This window comes from Monodon monoceros, unplaced genomic scaffold (genome assembly GCF_005190385.1).
Source record: "Monodon monoceros isolate NGI ecotype Baffin Bay Population unplaced genomic scaffold, NGI_Narwhal_1 Super_Scaffold_20, whole genome shotgun sequence".
Taxonomy (NCBI): domain Eukaryota; kingdom Metazoa; phylum Chordata; class Mammalia; order Artiodactyla; family Monodontidae; genus Monodon; species Monodon monoceros.
The window spans coordinates 15239295-15257627 of record NW_021703777.1 but is presented as its reverse complement, the minus strand read 5'-3'; positions in this window follow the sequence as shown (position 1 = coordinate 15257627).

The following is an 18333-nucleotide window of genomic DNA, read 5'->3' as shown; positions in this document are numbered from 1 at the left end:
TAAAGGTGTTCCCAAATGGATGACCTTTGCTGCTTGCTTATTTTAAAAATCTTTGTACTTATAAGGTGTATAAATGAAGACGTCCATGTAGCACAATTCTACTGAATAACAAGGTTTCCTTTATTGATATGGCTCTGATTATGTTTCTTTGTACTAAGGCAACTACAGCATCAAATATTTCCTATGCAACTCACAGGAGCATTGTATTATTTGAGCCTAATGTAAATATCCTTATAAATCCTAAGTGAAGGAAGTCAGTCTCAAAATCTTTGTATAATTACAGTGCTCTGTGGTTGAATGAAGAGCAATGTTGAGTACAATATGGCATCTACTATGCAGATTTGTTCTATGCACCTGCCCCCATCCTCATGGGCCCACAGCTTAGTTGTCTCAGGGAAGTCTTCAATTTAAAAGGAAAAGAACTTAGATGGTAGTTCACATAACACTTTCTGTGGGATACAAGGGCAGCAGAACAAATAGGCATGGCATAGGAGAAATGAATTCTCTTCAACGCAGTGCTATGGCATTGGCCATGCCTTAGGCAACTCTATATCATAGGTGGTACTAGTGACAACAGTTATGGTGGCATCAGGGCCTGATGACTTGTCTTAAGTGTAGCTGGTAGCAGTTAGGATTGCAGTACCTCTATTTTTGCTATAGCAGTTTCTTTTCAATGAGTTTGCTTGGAAGCCTAGCACAGTTTTGGAGCTTTCAGAGTGATGCACTGTAGCAGCTCTCACCACTCTGACAACAATAAGATCCAACACTGACTACGAGACCAGCAAGAGAAGGCAACTCCACAGCCAGCCTCAGTGGCTGGAGTGAAGGTTCCTCCATGAACCTTGTGGAAAACAGGGCTTTTTGAATAAACTTCAATCCTTAATTAGTGCACATCTTTTCATCTGCCACAGACTACACATCACTTCCTCAAAGAAGCCGTCTCCGGCTCCCCACATATGCTTCTGTGGTGCTCTGTTAATACTCTTTTTTTTTTTTTTTTTTTTTTGCGGTACGCGGGCCTCTCACGGCTGTGGCCTCTCCCGTTGTGGAGCACAGGCTCTGGGCGCGCAGGCTCAGCGGCCATGGCTCATAGGCCCAGCCGCTCTGTGGCATGTGGGATCCTCCCGGACTGGGGCACGAACCCGCGTCCCCTGCATCGGCAGGCGGACTCTCAACCACTGTGCCACCAGGAAAGCCCAATACTCTTTCAATGAACACTTTTACTTGCTTAGTGCCTACCTCCTCTCCTAGTTTCTAATTGGCAGGAGAACATTCTTCTCTTGTTCCCTGCTCTATCCCCAGAGGTTGGCATATAACAGGGGCTTGAAACCCATTTGTTGAATTAATAAAAAGGATATCCTGGCTGGGCTAATCCCGATGTCGCTAGAGGTCTACGTATATAATGAGCAAATAAAGCCACCTTGAATATAACAGGATATTTTGTGGTACATGAATAGGGGCTGAACTCTATGTCTTAATTAGCCAGGAGCATAGGAAGCCCCTGGGAAAGAAGTAAAACTATGCCTTCAATCAGGGATCATACACATATGCATTTGACTAGTGGTCTGATAGATAGATGCCAACAACGGTATTGGGAGAGGGCATGGTGGAACTGGAACAAGTTAAATGGTCAGGAGACCTAACTTATCCATGAGATAAGATCACGTTTAACCCAAATGTTCTCTGGGCCCTTATGTGTGTGGGCCTTACATAATGTCAGTTATACAAATTGCTCCCCAGATCTGTTGAAAAGAGCTCTTCTTCATGCCAAGAGAAAAGACCACAATCATATCTATTTGTAAAACTTTCTAGAAGTGTTCATGCAAATGGGTATGAGGAGGACATTCTCATATATAATTAGAGCTGATCTTTTATCTTCTTTGGCTAAAGCTCTTCCAGTCACTGATGCTATTTTGCCCTGAACCTCATAATATATGTCAGATTCTATGCTAGTCCCTCAGAAGTCAATTGTGAAGAAAACAAAGCAAAACAAAACACAATTTCTGCCAATGAACATGGTCTAGTAGAGTAGACAGACATGAAAATGGGCCATTACAAGCCCAGTTTGTAAGTACTGTGATCAGACTAAACACAGAGGACTCTGGGAGCAGAAAAAGGTCACCCAAAGTATTATCAGAGAAGGATTCTCAGAGTAAGTGGCAACTAGGTTGAGACCCAGAGAATGAATAGTAGGAGGTTACAAGGTCTATGCTGAGGGCAAAGCCTGTGCAAAGGTTTGCACAGCATAGTGTATTAAAGAAATACCAATTGGCAGGTACAAATTACTGTGTATAAAAGAGATAAACAACAAGGTCCTACTGTATAGCCCAGGGATCTATATTCAATATCCTATAATAAACCATAATGGAAAAAAATACAAAAAAGAATATATATGTATATACCTGAATCACTTTGCTGTACACCAGAAACTAACACAACATTGTAAATAAACAACACTTCAAAGGAAATTTGTTTTCAAAAAAAGAAATACTAATTGTTCAGTAGAGCTAATTGATCAGACGGTCAGAAGTGGCAAAAAGGTATAGGAGAGGACTGAGAATAAACAAAGCCAGATCATGAGGGCATTAGAAGCTATGGAAGTACCTTTAAAAATGGTAAATTTCACGTTACATATATTTTACCACACACACACACAAATCTCAGCTTTCCTTTCCAACCAATATAATGAAATAAAGAATTGTGGATCTTCCAAAAAAAAAAGAAGATGCTATGGCAAGAGTCTGGACTGCTGGACTTTATCCTGAAAGTATCTGAGACCTATTAAGGGTTTTAAATTGGAAGTGAGAGCATCAGTTTTGCACTTTAGAATGATGCCTCTGGCCATGGATAGTAAAAAAAGGATCAGAGCATGAAAGGCTAGATGTAGAGAAACAAGTTTGGAAGCTCCTGCAAAGTTCTAATAATACCTATAGCAAATAAGAATGGTTTGAATACAAAGACAGAGGATATGGCAAACTTGAAAGGGTCTCAACAGCTGTTAAGGACTGGTTGATTGATCTGAGTGAGGGGATAAGACAAAGGGAAGATTCTTGCTTGCACATTTGTGTGAATAAGAGATTTCTGGCTCTGAGAAGGAGAATCCACTGGGCCTGAAGAAGGTTAGCCCATGGCTGGTACGAGTGTGGTACAAGCCTGCCCCATTACATGGGTACAAGGAAGTTACTGACAGAAACCTTTCATGGTGCTGAGGGGGAAGCCCCCTACATTTCACAGTACTTCCAGGGACAGTGTCACTGTTTTTGTCTACTGCAAGTTTTAAGAGACAGCTCCTCAGGAGCTCTTTATACAACTACCCCCAGCCTGCCTTTGCAGCATTAATTTTGTTTCCGCAATCTGGTTAAGAAACCAAGGCCCCTTACCTGAGCACACTGCTTCCCCTGACACTCTGAAGTGGCTACTTTCTGGTATTCTTTTCCACATCATGGATATTAGTGCACCTGGAGATGGTTTTCCCTTTTTTATTTCATAGAAACATAGAAACAATGGGAAGAGAACTTATAAACTCTACCAAAGCCATACTTCCCTATCTACCTGCATCTGAAACCGCAGACTCTGACTTTTCTCCTGTCACTGGAGATGAACCATTTCTTCCCTGGGTTCTAATACCTCTCAGTTGTTTGTGCCTTCTCCATCTTCATGTTCTCAGCAAATAATGTCTCTGTTTATCCATGATCTGAGGAGAATGCCTTGTAATCCTTGATTCCTTGCTTTTTCTTACCCTATGAATCCAACCCAAATATGATCCCTGGGAGCTCTATCACCAAAATATATCCTCAAACCACCCACTTCTTTGGCACTTCCTCTGTCACTACTCTAACCCAAGCCACCATCAGCCACTGCAGAGACCCCACTGTGATAGCTTGCTCCCAGGTCTTCCTCATACTGATCATGACCCCTCAGGTTAATTTTTCATACAGCAGCAGAAGTTAGCTTTTAAAATATACATTTGAGCACATTAGCTCACTTCTCAAAACCCTCCAATGACTTGCCCTTATATTCAAATAAAACCCTAACCCGCTTCTATAGCCTGCAAAGCCCTACAAGATCTGGTCTCTGTCTTTTCCTGCATCAACCATATACAACCCTCTGATCCATGAATTCACATCAGAAACATAGGACATTTTTCTCTGCCTCAAACTCTCATTTCTGCCTCAAGGTCTTTCTTATCCCTCTGCCTAAAATATTCTGTCTGAAGACCTTAAAATGACTCATTTCTCCAGTTCACCAAGGACTTTGCTTAAATGTTAACATATCATTTAGAGTTCAATCAGAGAAGCAGTAGGAATATGTATATATATATATATATATATATATATATATATGAGAGATACAGAAAGAGAACTTCTCTCTATAGATAGAGGGAAAGGAAGTATCTATCTCTGTCTCTCTATATGGAGAGAGGAAAGGGCTTATGCAATTGTGGAGGAAAGGGCTTATGCAATTGTGGAGGAAAGGACTTATGCAATTGTGGAGGAAAGGACTTATGCAATTGTGGAGGATGGCTTAGCTAGTCCACAGTGTGTAGGGCTGGCCATCAGGAAGGGAAGACCATGAGTAGACTGACTGTATTGCCACAGGCATGAAACTGTTGTCCACAGGCAGAATTGCTCCTATCTCCCAGGAAAGCCTCAAATCTGATTTTAGAACTTCCATCTGATTAAGTCAGGCCATTCAGCATAGTTACTCTTACGTAAAGACAATAGATAAGAAACTTTAGTTACATCTGCACAATTCTTCATAGGATCATCTAGATTACTGTTTGACTGAATAGCTAACTGGGGTCTGTAGCTTAGCAAAGTTGACACATCAAAAAGCCATCACAGTCACCTATTCAGAGAGGCCTTCCATAATCATAGTGGCCATATCAGGACTCTGTCAATATCCTTACTCTCTGTGTCCATAATCTGCTTTGTTTTTCATAGCATATATCACAAGCTGACATTAATTTTTTATCTATTCATTTTATGATTTCTCCAATAGCTCCAAGAAATCATGGACTTTGTTTCATTTACTACTTTATTGTCATTTTAAAATTTTTTAAATGAATGAATGCATTGGCCAATGAAATGATCACTATTAATGTAACTCAGAGAGGGAGGGTGATCTTCAGTGTGTGATATAATTCTCTACTCAGAGATATGTTCACAGTGATTGGCAATGAGTGTGGTTAGATCTTTCATTAGGGACTTGTTGGCAGAAAAGTTTGAAGGTGTTGTCATCTACAATCCAAAGTAAGAAAGCAAGGACTGGTCATGATCTATTTAATTTTAGTCTAAAATGTTTTAAAGATATTTGATTTCTAATGCATGATTATTTCACTCTGATCAGGACTTCTGACATCTGTTAACATTTTTTCTCTACAACTTAAATCTTAACTTCTCTTCTGACCATAAAAGAGCAGCATTTATAGGTAGAGAAATTAACAATGTAATTTCCAGATATAAGAAAGAGAAAAAAAGAAAGAAATGAAGGAAAGAAGGAGGGAGGAGGGAGGGAAGGAAAGAGGGAGGAAGGGAGGGGCCAAAATTAATCCATGGTCAATTTCAATTTTTTTTGTTGATAAATTTTCCCTTTTGTTTCAATGTTCAGAATACAGTAAACCAAAGTGCTGTTTATAGTCTTTGTGTTTTTGTTTCATATAAGTATCTTTAAAAATACAAACAACACTGTTGTCAATAAATTTTACTTCATCCAGTTTCCCATTACGATGAATGGCCTGTGCAGTCTGAAAAGAGTGAAAACGGTGATAATTCAACTGATTTGTACCATATACTGAAATTCTATTATGTGATAGGCACTAAGTAGGTGGTATGAAGGATACCAAAAATGACCAATGCTTTTCTGTACCTCATATTTATAATATGTATAAATCTATCATCTTTCTCTGAATTTACAAAGCACAAATTCCCTTTGCCATACTTACATTTGTTTTGAATTAACTTCAGCTAAATGAATAAATAAATACATAAATGAATAAATAAATGTCACAAACCCATTTAAAACATTTATCTTTGCACAGGGGACCTATACACACTATTATTGATATGAGAGATTAGGACATATAAAAATCAAAACCCAAAGCAAAACAAGCAAGCAAACAAATTCTGAGTTCCTCAAAAGGAAGAAGCTGTGGGTATACTGAAAATAAATACTGCATTAACCAGTTCTCTAGTTGGATGAATGGATGAATTATTCCCAGGGAGCAATAAGTTGGGTCATTGCAAAGGTCTAGTCTCTCAGGCCACTAAAGGCACATGTAGAAAATGAAGCTGTTGTATATAAACTGTACCAGACAGGTTAGAAATCAAAATGCCTCCCTATCTTACTCACAAGGAGAATCTGGCAGATTGAGAATTGTTCCAGAAGAAAGCATATTAGGCAACAAATAGCTTCTTGAATTATACCCAGTGTAGGAAATTAGAGATGTTAAGAAAAACTCCTTATATAAAGATCCTTAGCAGAGCAAAAGGTAGGGTTCCAGAATAAATGATTCTCAGTGGATTAACATCTTATACCAAATTCCTACTAAAAGAGAATTTCAAAGCTTGCATGAGTGACTGCTCAAAGGCTCCTAATTGTTACTTTCTGGATGGGAGGTTCTCAATGTTTTGTACTTGCTGCACACTTTCAAATACAGGCCTTTCCCTCATGAGCCAAGTTTTCATAATGCAAATTTGGTATGACTTGATCAATTAACTTTGGAGAATAAACTCTATAATTTCTATCATATAAAATAGGATAATAAAACGTGCTATTCTAGAGTTCATAAGAAAAGATTGTTACAAAGAAAATAGATGCAATCAAACAGTGGGTCTCTCAATGAGATTTACATTAACTTGTAACAATTAAAAATAAAATTATCACTGAAACTTCCTGTGAATCATTGGATAGCCCACACATGAAAGTGGCATTTGGCATTTCTCTATCATTAAGAATCAGCAAAAAAAAAAAAAAAAGAATCAGCATTATTTACAGTACCCAAGACATGGAAACAACCAAAGTGTCCACTGATGGATAAATGTATAAAGAAGTTGTGGTATATATACATACAACGGAATATTATTCAGCCATAAAAAATGAGGAAATCCTACTGCTTGCAACAACATGGATGGACCTTGAAGCCATTATGCTAAGTGAAACAAGTCTGAGAGGGAAAGACAAAGATTGTATGATTTCACCTATATGAGCAATCTAAAACAAAGGAACAAACAAACAAAGTCATAGAAAAAGAGATCAGACCTGTGGTTATCAGAGGCAGAGCGTGGGGGAAAGGAATTGGAGGAAGGTGGTCAAAAGGTGGAAACTTCCAGTTATAAGTAAGTGCTCGGGATAAAATGTACAACATGATGACCAGAGCTAACACTGCTGTATGATATATAGGAAAGTTGTTAAAAGAGTAAATCCTAACAGTTCTCAGCCCAAGGGAAAATTTTTTCCTCTTTTCTTTCTATTCTTTTTATTGTTCATATGAGAAGATAGATGTTAGCTGAACCTATTGTGGTGATCATTTCACAATATATATAAATCAAACCATCATGCTGTATGTCTTAAACTTACACAGAGATGTATATCAATTATTTCTCAATAAAACTGAAAAAACTGTAACATATTTGCCAAAGTAAAAAAAATTAATATTTTCAGTATATTTCTACTTATGTCACCATACCCTACTTCCCTCTTCTTTTTATGTAAGTTGCCATATAATTTATATACAATAAAATAAACGAATCTCAAATGTACAGTTCAATGATTTTGCCTCGTTTAGAATTTGCATAAATGGAATAATACAATATAAAAAAGAAATGGGGACAATATTAAGCCCTCTTTCATTTTATGGAGATACATCAGGATAATCACAGATTAATATATAAAATATTTATAGAAATATCAACATAAAATGTACATCGATTTGTTATAGAGACCGTCCCTGATCATCTGAATTATAATTGCTGATATTTATTGAGAACTTACTAACTTTCCTGCTTAAAGAAATTGACATATTTACATATTAATTTTTTCATCCTTAGATGACTCTATGAAGCAAATACTATGTTATTACTATTTTACAGATAAGAAAATGATATACAAGGAAATGAGGCAATATGCACAATATCAGAAAGCTTAGAAGTGGGGGAACCAGAGCCTAAGCAGACTTTAGAAGATAGGTTCTTAATCACTACATAATATTGCTTTTATAAACTCACTTAAGTTCTCCTCATTGTATTCATAGAACCTTTCTCTTACCATTCACAGCATTCATCACAACTTATAAATATACATCTAATTGTTCTCTTATTGATTTAATATGTCTTTCCCTGTGGTCTCTAACTCCCAGTAGACTGGGCCATGTCTGTAAGTGCAGTTTTTGGCACTGAGAGAAACCATCATAAAGATATACTGACTATGTGAATGAATGAATGAATGAACAAAGGGATGGATGAATAAATGAATGAAAAATCATTTAAAATTGTTTTTCTTGATATTATCACCATTTTTTCAATCGAAACAATTGCAAGCAAAACTTTGTTTTGATATCAAGTTAACCTAGGAAACTTTGGTCACTTGACAGTTACTTTAGGGGAGGCATTAAAGGCAATTTCATGGTACCCATCAATGGCTCACTAAACCTAATCGACCTCAGCTCTGTTTCACTGTCTAAATAGAACTGACTGCCTCTTTTATAATCACAAGGCAAAGTTCTCATATGCTCTATTAAATATACACTCCTATATGGCTGTTCAACTTGCACTACCCATAACTCTTACTCCTGGCAGGTAATCCCCTGAATTACATTCACAATGATCCAGTATCTCAGTCCATATGAGAAACAGTCATAATAATATCTGCCTCATTATGGAAAAGTATGTTTTATAACTCATAAAAGTTACGAAGGGAAATTAGTGGTGATGTTTAAAAAGAGTAAAAAGTTGGTGGAAACATAAGAAAGTAAAAACTAGAAATAATGTGAGAAAAAGGCAACACCTTGGAGGTATCAAAGGAAAATATTCCCTATGATCTGCTTAAGCTAGTCAGTGACAGTCTTCTCATTATTACCAATTCCCCAAACCTCACTTTCATGATTTTTTTAAAATTTGAGGGTACCCTTTGTCCCTTATTAGACTGCGAGCACTTCAATGTTAATGGAAGGAACTACCTTCTGTATATGTACAGAGATTTAAATGTTAGGAGAGTGGTCAGGTCTCATGGAAAAAGCATACGATATGTACTTTGGGGCCTATACATGTGAGAAAGTAGAACGAAGAGTGGGGGATGCCTGAGCAGCAACTAGGAAGAGAGAGTTTGCTGTGACAGGGTGTTACGGTTGTGGTGAAGGGGCTGTGTGGGTGAGAGAAAGAGGAAGGTATTCTAGGCACTTTTGAGAGTGAAAAAGATTTAAGGAGATGATGGCAGGCCCAAAATAAATTTTAGAAACATTTTGTATGATTCATTTTCATTCAACTGTTAAGAAAACCTCTGATAATATCTAAATTATTCTCTGAGGTCTCTGAGTTCATGCTATTCTTTCTTCACCTATGACTGAGGACTTTGGGCCATGAAGGAGGTGGAGAGCTCTGTGTGACCTACACACAGTTCCATTCCTTGATACTTTATAAAGAGCAGTTTTTTAAAAAATTGCTTTTTGACTCAACACATAACTTAAAAATAAAGAGGAGTAAGAATGCAGGCCTGAACATAAAGTAATAAAGTCTACTTTTTCTTAGGAAATACAGAGACATTCACATGAGATGACTTACTTGTGATTTGATTTAGACTATTTCACAAAAGAACTGCATTGCATTCCAGACTCTAATGCTTAGCAGATAGATGGTCAATAAATGTATAAAATGAAAGATGATCAATAAAAAATATATGATTTCATTCAAAACACAAAAGACTTACAAGGCCAGAAAAATAAGAACTTTTTATGAGCACCAGTTAATAGAAAAACAGAATTTTAAAAGTTGAGGCAGAGCTTCCCTAGTGGTGCAGTGGTTGAGAGTCCGCCTGCCGATGCAGGGGACACAGGTTCGTGCCCTGGTCCGGGAAGATCCCACATGCCGCGGAGCGGCTAGGCCCGTGAGCCACGGCCGCTGAGCCTGCGCGCCAGAGCCTATGCTCCGCAACAGGAGAGGCCACAACAGTGAGAGGCCCGCGCACCGCAAAAAAAAAAAGTTGAGGCAAAGTGAGACCCTTTTTGGGATAAAATTCAAATGTACATCACCCAGATGACCCATACCTATAAAAGCAACTTGCCCTTCCCCTCTCGCCTTGATGCCGTAGCTGATGCAATAAAACTGAAAATTTTACATATATATTTTTTTCTGTGTTGCATTCTAGTATGAATTTATACAGCCTCATAGATTGGTCTCTTGTCTCTTTCGTTTTGGGGAGAAGCAGCAGAGTTTACCAGGGCACAATAATCATAATGAAGACGTGGCTGAGTCCCCAAGAACTCAATCTGAGACCAGACGTGCCCCTTAAAGCCTTGCAACCTGTTGCAAATTTCCAACATTTGTAGAAGGTTTGTCAAAGGGAAGTTGATATGTACTGCTACCAATTTTCTCCACCTTCTTGCAAGTCAACAAGGCCTGTCTCAGCTGAAAAATGACCAGAACCTGTTTATTAGTCAATATATTGAATTACTGCTTTCTCATTTTTTAGAAATTGCTTTGAATCATTTAATTATTCTATAGATCAAAGTATAGCAACCTATGACCCATGGACTGAATAACATTTACCTAAACTTTAAAAATGTGTTTATAAAACCATTTAGATAGCAAACACCTCAAAACAGAGACTCTAACATCCAATTTGTTTATGTCTAACAATAATACAGTACTATGACTGTTAAGGGATTCCACAATGATATGTATGTGTGTGTATCCCCAAATTTGAATTAAATTATTTTCCTAGGTAAGGAACTTAGCTTTCAGAGCACAGAAATATAGCTCATCCTGTCATCTGTTAGATTCAGGCATGACCATTACTGTGTAGTTATTTTGAAAGCCCAGGGACAAAGGGACCCTGAAATCTAGCATCATTAAGACTAATCTTTTATTTTTCTCTCATATTTCCTTTTTTCAAATTCCATGTATATCATTCATTCATTTACTCAACATACATTCTTAAGGCCCTATAAGTGTCAAATATTGTGCTAAAATTTTATCCCTTTCTCATAGCAAGCACAAGTGTGATGAAGAGAAACATGTAAATGCATGATACAACAGAGACTGCTATGGATAGTATTGAAATCAAAGAGGATAGTAAAATGATGAGCACTGGCTCAAGGAATAGAGGTAATATTTGAGTCATGTTTTGAGACTAAGTAGGAATTTTCCAAAGAGGCAGAGAAGGGCAATACCATAGGGGAAAAAGAATACATGATTTTTCAGAGGCAACAAAATAGCACGGAATTCTTAAGGACATGGGTTGTTTCTAACTCATCAATAGACAACAAGCAAAGGAGTGTTACTTTCTCTACTTCACAATTACTTTTTAAATCCTTAGAACTGGGGGCCAAAGCCTGAATACTTGAAATTATAAGGCAATATTTCCATACATAGAGAATAATCTAGTGGTACAGACAGAAAACATATGAAAATTTTAGTAATATGAAATAGCATTTGAAATTACATGTTGTGAGATGTTTAAAGGAGAGAGAGAGGGAGAGAAGGGCGGGGAGAGAGAGAGATGGAGGGAGAGAAAACGCAGTATTATAGCTAGGGTAGGACTTTGAGGATGGGTAGGGTTTAGGCAAGTGATAAAGAGTGGAAGTATGATGTCAGTGAAGGATGTCCAAGCAGGGCAACAGTGCTGCAGAGTTCTACAGCATAAAAGTCTAACTGAAATTCTGCTGCAGGGAGAACCATTTGCATAGACTAAAATGTGAATACGTCATTCGCATTTACCTCCTGGATTTGTTCAACTCAGCAGCACCAGATAACCCACCCTGGATATCGTCTGAAAGCCCAGCCACAGAATTTGCAATTTAGAGCATCAAAACTTGTTTAAGGCCTAAGGAGCCAATTTATTCTCTGAGTTGGGATCAGGCCACCTTAACACTGAATCTCAAGAGAGTCCTAAAGGTCACTAGCTTTCTGTGCCTTGCTTTTGCTGACCCAGCACTTAGAATTTTCATTTCCATTTTGAAACCAATAAATCAGCATATCTTGCCAGAGGAGTTTTAACCTCTTAAGATGCAATCAAATTGCTCAGTCAAAATGACTGACTCCTGAAATTGATCTGCACATTGCTAAGAATGAAAGAGAACTTTCATGTTTCTAAGGAATATATATGTCTGATTTATAGGATAATGTTAGCTGGATCCTGAAGGACTGAGTAATGCTGTTATAATTAGAAAGATGTGATATTATCTATACCAAATAGAACAGAAAGTTGCCCATCAGTGATATTTACCAATTGTACATAGATAACCACTGTAATCAATGTGTTTGCTGATACATTGTTTTCTAGTTATCTCCATTTCAACTTGAATGTTTACTGTCTTTGATCACTGTTAAGAATGATAAAAAACACAAAATATATCTTTAATTTCTGAAGTACCTTCCTTGGTGCTTTAAATAACATACCAAAGGCTTGAAAGTTGTTTTCGGTTTTGTTTGTTGTTTTTTTTGTTTTTGGCCACCTAATTTTAATTTTTTATCCTGATTTTTTTCTAGTTTGACTCAACAAATTATCAATAACTAATTTTCACCAAAATTAGGTCTTTCAATGAAACAATTTTATTTTGAATATGTTCAGTTTCTCTTTCAATATATGTTTCAAAGCAATAGCTTTATCAATGTGTTCCTTCTCAGTTTTTTTCATCCCAATTTTGTCTTATTTCTTTAGTCAGGGCTGGCCCAGCCTCACAAGAGAATCTTAAAAAGATCATTTATCTCCCGGCTTAAACATTGGGAGGGAGTTGAGAAATGACCGCCTCTCTTGGGACCCTACTTTCCCCATTAGTGAAGCAATAGCCATCTAATTAATTTAATCAGCTATCACAAAGATTAGCAAGGTAACGTGTCCCAAGTGTCCCGTGTTAGTTAGAGAAAGGTATTATGTATACAGAAGAAACAGCATGATGTTATCTGTGCATTATTCCCTCAGCCCTTAAACTGGCTGACTGGTTTTCAGCATCAGTGCTTAGGATCAAGTGAGCATAATGTACATTGAGGAAGAACACACGAATTGCCAACCAACCACCAAAGATCACTAAGTAATATTTGAAACATATGAACATGAAAAATCAGTCTGCTATTGGGAATCTCATAATAGTATTTTTTTTCTTATAGACTTTAGCACTAATTTCTCCCCTCTTCAATTGCTGAAATGTCATGTAAAAAGTAATCTGTGCATGCTTTACTAAACTAACAAGGCAGGTGGCGTTGTTTCTGTCTTCCTGGGGAAAGGAATGCAAACCTGTCCCATTGTAAGTGAGGTAATCAGGTAAGTATAATGGAACAATCTTTTCCTATAAAGTTCTGTATTGTTATGAATATAAAATAATAATAGCGTTTTTGTTAATGTTGTTATCACCAACTCATTTTCTGTTTGAAGTCAATGACTGCTAAAATATAAATGGGAAAAGGGGATAGAAAAATGAAAGGAATCATTAAAAGAGGGTTTTAGTAATACAGCTGCAATGCATTAAATTGTAGTTTAATTTTATTTCAAAGTTTTCCTCAGAACATTTAAGGGAGAATTATATGCATACTGGAGAGGAAAGGCCAATCCGTGCCAGGCATTTTGAATGAAAGTATTCTAAGCTTTTCTACTTCTGTTATTTTTCCATCTGCTTTCTGTAGCCCACAGAGGAAGGAAAGGAAGGAGTAGATACCATATTCATCCCTATGGCCTAGATCCTGGTTGCAAAAGCCTCAAAAGCATGCTGTCCCTTCGAGCTTGCTGTGTAATTATGATATGGACTTTTCTATGGAAAGACACATGTCTTTCTAGTCTTCTAGTATCACTTTGCACAGAAGTTGTTTTCATCTCATCAGAAGCTACAAACAAATTCCTTATTGGTCTCTCAAGAATCGCAGAACTTGAAGCTGATATTAGGGGAAACTACTCTTGTTCACATTTATGAACTTCTGAAAGTGAAGAGTCTGTATACAGAAAGAGAAATACCAGCATTGGGCAGGGTACCAGCCCTGACAAGTTCCCACAAGTCAATTGTTAAGTGTTCTGGCATTTAATGAGTCAGTTTTTAAGCCATCGGTAGCTTCAAATTGGGCTTGACAGGAGTATTTATACCGTGGAAGCTGATAAACACTACACATCAGTTCCCCAGTTTACCAGCATCCCAGGATGCTGAAAGAAGAGGCAGCTAGAATAATAGTGACTACCATCTGGACCTTATGTTCTTTAGTAAAGACACTTGAGTGTAAGAGGATTAGTGTGGAAGGCTCTGTTAGAATGAGATGATCATCATAGCAGCTTTCAGAAAGACAATGGATACCAGGATGATACAGCAGAAGATAATGCAAGAAACAAATGTCTAGAAGTTGTTCAAAAATGGTCACTAATCACCCATGACAGACATCAAACCCTAAATAGGAAACTTTGCTCTAAATACCACCATGCTTGATTGTTCTAATTAAATGTTGTACAAAATTGCATGCAATTTAACCAAATTTCCTCTCCACCTCCACCCACCCCCAAACAATTCTCTTAGTGGTGTCCTAAAGCTCAAATTCCAAAAATAATCCTTTTAGGTTTTGTTAAATCAAAATACAACTTGAACTTTCTGGAGGTCACTGCCTCAGGCTTTTGCAGACAGTAGCCTAGATGGGTAACTGTGCAAATTTAGTTTTTTATTTATGCTCATGAGTGGACAGTTGCAAGATAAATAACCAATACAAATTTGAAATTATAGTTAACACTTCTACATTGCTTACTATGTACTATATGTATGAAATACTACATCCTCATATGATATAACTACTGCCATTTTACAAATGAAAAACAAAAACAAACAAAAGATGAAAACCTGGGTCACAGGGAATTGAATTACCTTGCCTACTATTTCACAAAAGCAAGTTTGGAGCATGGTTTTGGATCTATAAGGTCTGGCTCCAGAAGTGAAGAGCTTAACCATTATACCAATGCTCTTCATGGAACCATGATGTTTGTGGCATTCAGAAGCACCACTGACTGAGAACGTTCCAATTCAGTTGCCTCTTTTACTAGAAGGCAATGTGCATTATATTTTCTCTTTCCTTTTTTTTTTAAAATAAATTTATTTACTTTTGGCTGCGTTGGGTCTTCGTTGCTGTGCACAGGCTTTCTCTAGTTGCAGCGAGTGGGGGCTACTCTTGTGGTGGAGAACAGGCTCTAGGCATGCAGGCTTCAGTAGTTGTGGCACGTGGGCTCAGTAGTTGTGGCTCGTTGGCTCTAGAGCACAGGCTCAGTAGTTGTGGTGCATGGGCTTAGTTGTTCTGAGGCATGTGGGATGTTCCTGGACCAGGGCTCGAAACCATATCCCCTGCATTGGCAGGCAGATTCTTAAGCACTGCACCACCAGGGAAGTCCCTCTTTCCTTTTTATAAAGAATGTTAGTTTATATGTCACAATTTTGACATATTTATTACTTGCTATGATTACTATAGTCATTTGTATAAATGTGAATTTATCTACTTCAGTTGGGTTTAATAAACAATTAAGAACTTACTAGAAGCTACACACTCTACTGAGAACTAGGAAGAATAGAAAAGCAGGATAAACAGTAACACGATCTCTGAACCAGACATTGTTACAACAGAACTTGAGGAGCAATGCTTACACACTTGGCACACTGAAGACTGGAACAAGATAATATACAATAAAGTGCTTCCTCTTGGAAAATTTGTGTAAGAGACAGTATTAAATCTAGGTACAATCCATAAATATTTTTATAGACAAAAACATAAGGTGAAATAATTAGACATTAGCAAAATAAATGAGAAATAAACTGTCACTTTGATATATAAAGATGAATAAAATAAATGATGATATAAACAAAGGATTTTCTAAGGAAAGTTGATACTGAGGAAAAAAGAAAAAACTGAGATTAGATAATGTATAAAGGAAACATTGCACAGAATCCTGAAAAAATGAAAAAGAAAAGTATACAATGCAAGAATAAAGCAGAGCTGTAAACTAATACAAAGCTGAAAGGAGAAATTTAAATTAGAAATTCAAGGGGTGCCAGTATTTCTTTCCGTAGGTTGAGGTAACTGGATTAACAGCACTGACAACTCTCAAAGCCTATAAGTATGGTTTATATTCATTGAAAAATAGTATTTTAAATTAATATTAATTTTAAAAATATATTTTAACATTAGATATCCTCTGATGATTGTGTTGACTGAATTTAACTTCTATTTGAATTAAAATAACAAAATTATTTAATTTAATGGGTTATAAGATCAGTTTCTTCCTTAGTGTCCATGTTAATGGAATGACTGAGGAGCTACTAGGCATTTGAAAGATGAAGAGAGAAATAAGGACCATGGTGTCATCTGAGGAAGACATTAACTCAGAAAAAAAGTAATGGAATTGACATGTAGTAAAATATTTCCCAATAAATAAAGAAATTGGTTCAGCATTCTTTCAAGGCCTGGAGGTATACATGGGAGGATAAGGTCAGAATAGCATGTGTGGGAGCAGAAATTCTAGAGGAATCAAGCAACTTTCATGATAGAATTGGATGATTTTTGACCTCATAGGGCATTTATTGGCAAACTGATCACAAAAAGTAATGGTGAAATCCTGAAGCCTATCATCAAATTGAATTTTATTTATTTTTAGTCATAAGTGTATATATAGTGGTTAGGCTAATGGAATAAGTATTAGAGTAAGCAATGCTTGCTATTGCAACAGATAGATCCTGAAATTTCAGAGGCTTAACAAATAAAGAATTATGTCTCATATGTGCAAAGTCTAACATGGGTCAGTCAATGCTCCTCCATCTTTCAGTTACATCATCTGTAGCACTTGGCCACCAGGATCACCACAAGAGGGAAGGTGTGACCTGGAGTTATGCAGAATTTTTTAAAAGTTCAAGCCAAGAAATAGCACACATTGTAACTGTCCATATTGCATTGGTCAAAACAATGACACAACCTAAGAGCAAGGAAGTATAGTTTTCCTGTGTGTCCAGGATGAGATATATTAAAGAGGCAAATAGCACTTTTTCTGCCAATATAAATTATTAGCATATAACAATAAATATATTTATGCTTGGAGAACATTCTGCTTTTTACTACTCATGACTGGGAGAAAAAACTGAGCAATGGGATAAACTAGAACAACTAATCACCAGTGTCTTCACTATGAAACTGAAAGACCTGTGAGCAAAGCAGTGTCTGACCAATGCATGATGAGCCAGTCTTCAGAGAGAGAGGAAGGTGCTAACTAGTCAAATAAAAAGTGTAGCTTATCAAATATCAGTCATCAGTAAGAATTTATATACAGGCTCTCTCTATATACATACTATCTGGAAATCCTTTAGTCTCTGTGTCCCTGTACCATTCTAGATACACAGTTGGGCCTCTCAAAATTTTCCAAGAAGTCATCCAATGTAGAATTAGCTGATAATTTCATGGAGAAAGGTACACCACAAGGAATAACTTGATATGCTCGTTGGGATGCTTCAAAATTTGTGCAGATGCTCCAATCTGCACTCAGTTTTGCTAACTACTGCTTACTTCTTGAACCTACTTTTCCCAATAATACATCTTCATTATACACAGAAATTTACCTTTGGAGAAATGGACTCATAAATTTGAATACTCAGGAGCATAATTTTTCCCAGGGAAAAAAATAAAAGCTTGGTGAAATTATGAAGTCCTTCACACCTCACTCTTTAGAAGGAAGAGGAATAGTAAGTAAATGTGTAAATATATTTTTCTGTTTTACTGAAAGGCAAGGGGGGAGGGAGGGAAGGAGAGAAGGAGGAAGAGGACTGGCTGTCTCAGAAGATCAGACATCTCTATCCCCTGCAATAACTGGATCAAGGATGGACACATCCAAACAGGCCAATTAGAGTTACGCCTGAAATTTTTCTGAAGCTGTCAAGAAAGACATAATCTTTCCTGATTTGCCAAGTTGTGATAATATAAGATGGTACATAGAGAGGACCCTTGTTCCATGATATGTAGAAAATCTAAGAATAAATTTAATAAAAGTAGACAAAATAGCCAACAGATGGAAAAACAGAGAGGGAAAGAGTGGAGAGAGAGAGAGAGGGAGGGAGGGAGGGAGGGAGGGAGGGAGGGAGAGAGAGAGAGAGAGAGAGAGAGAGAGAGAGAGAGAGAGAGAGAG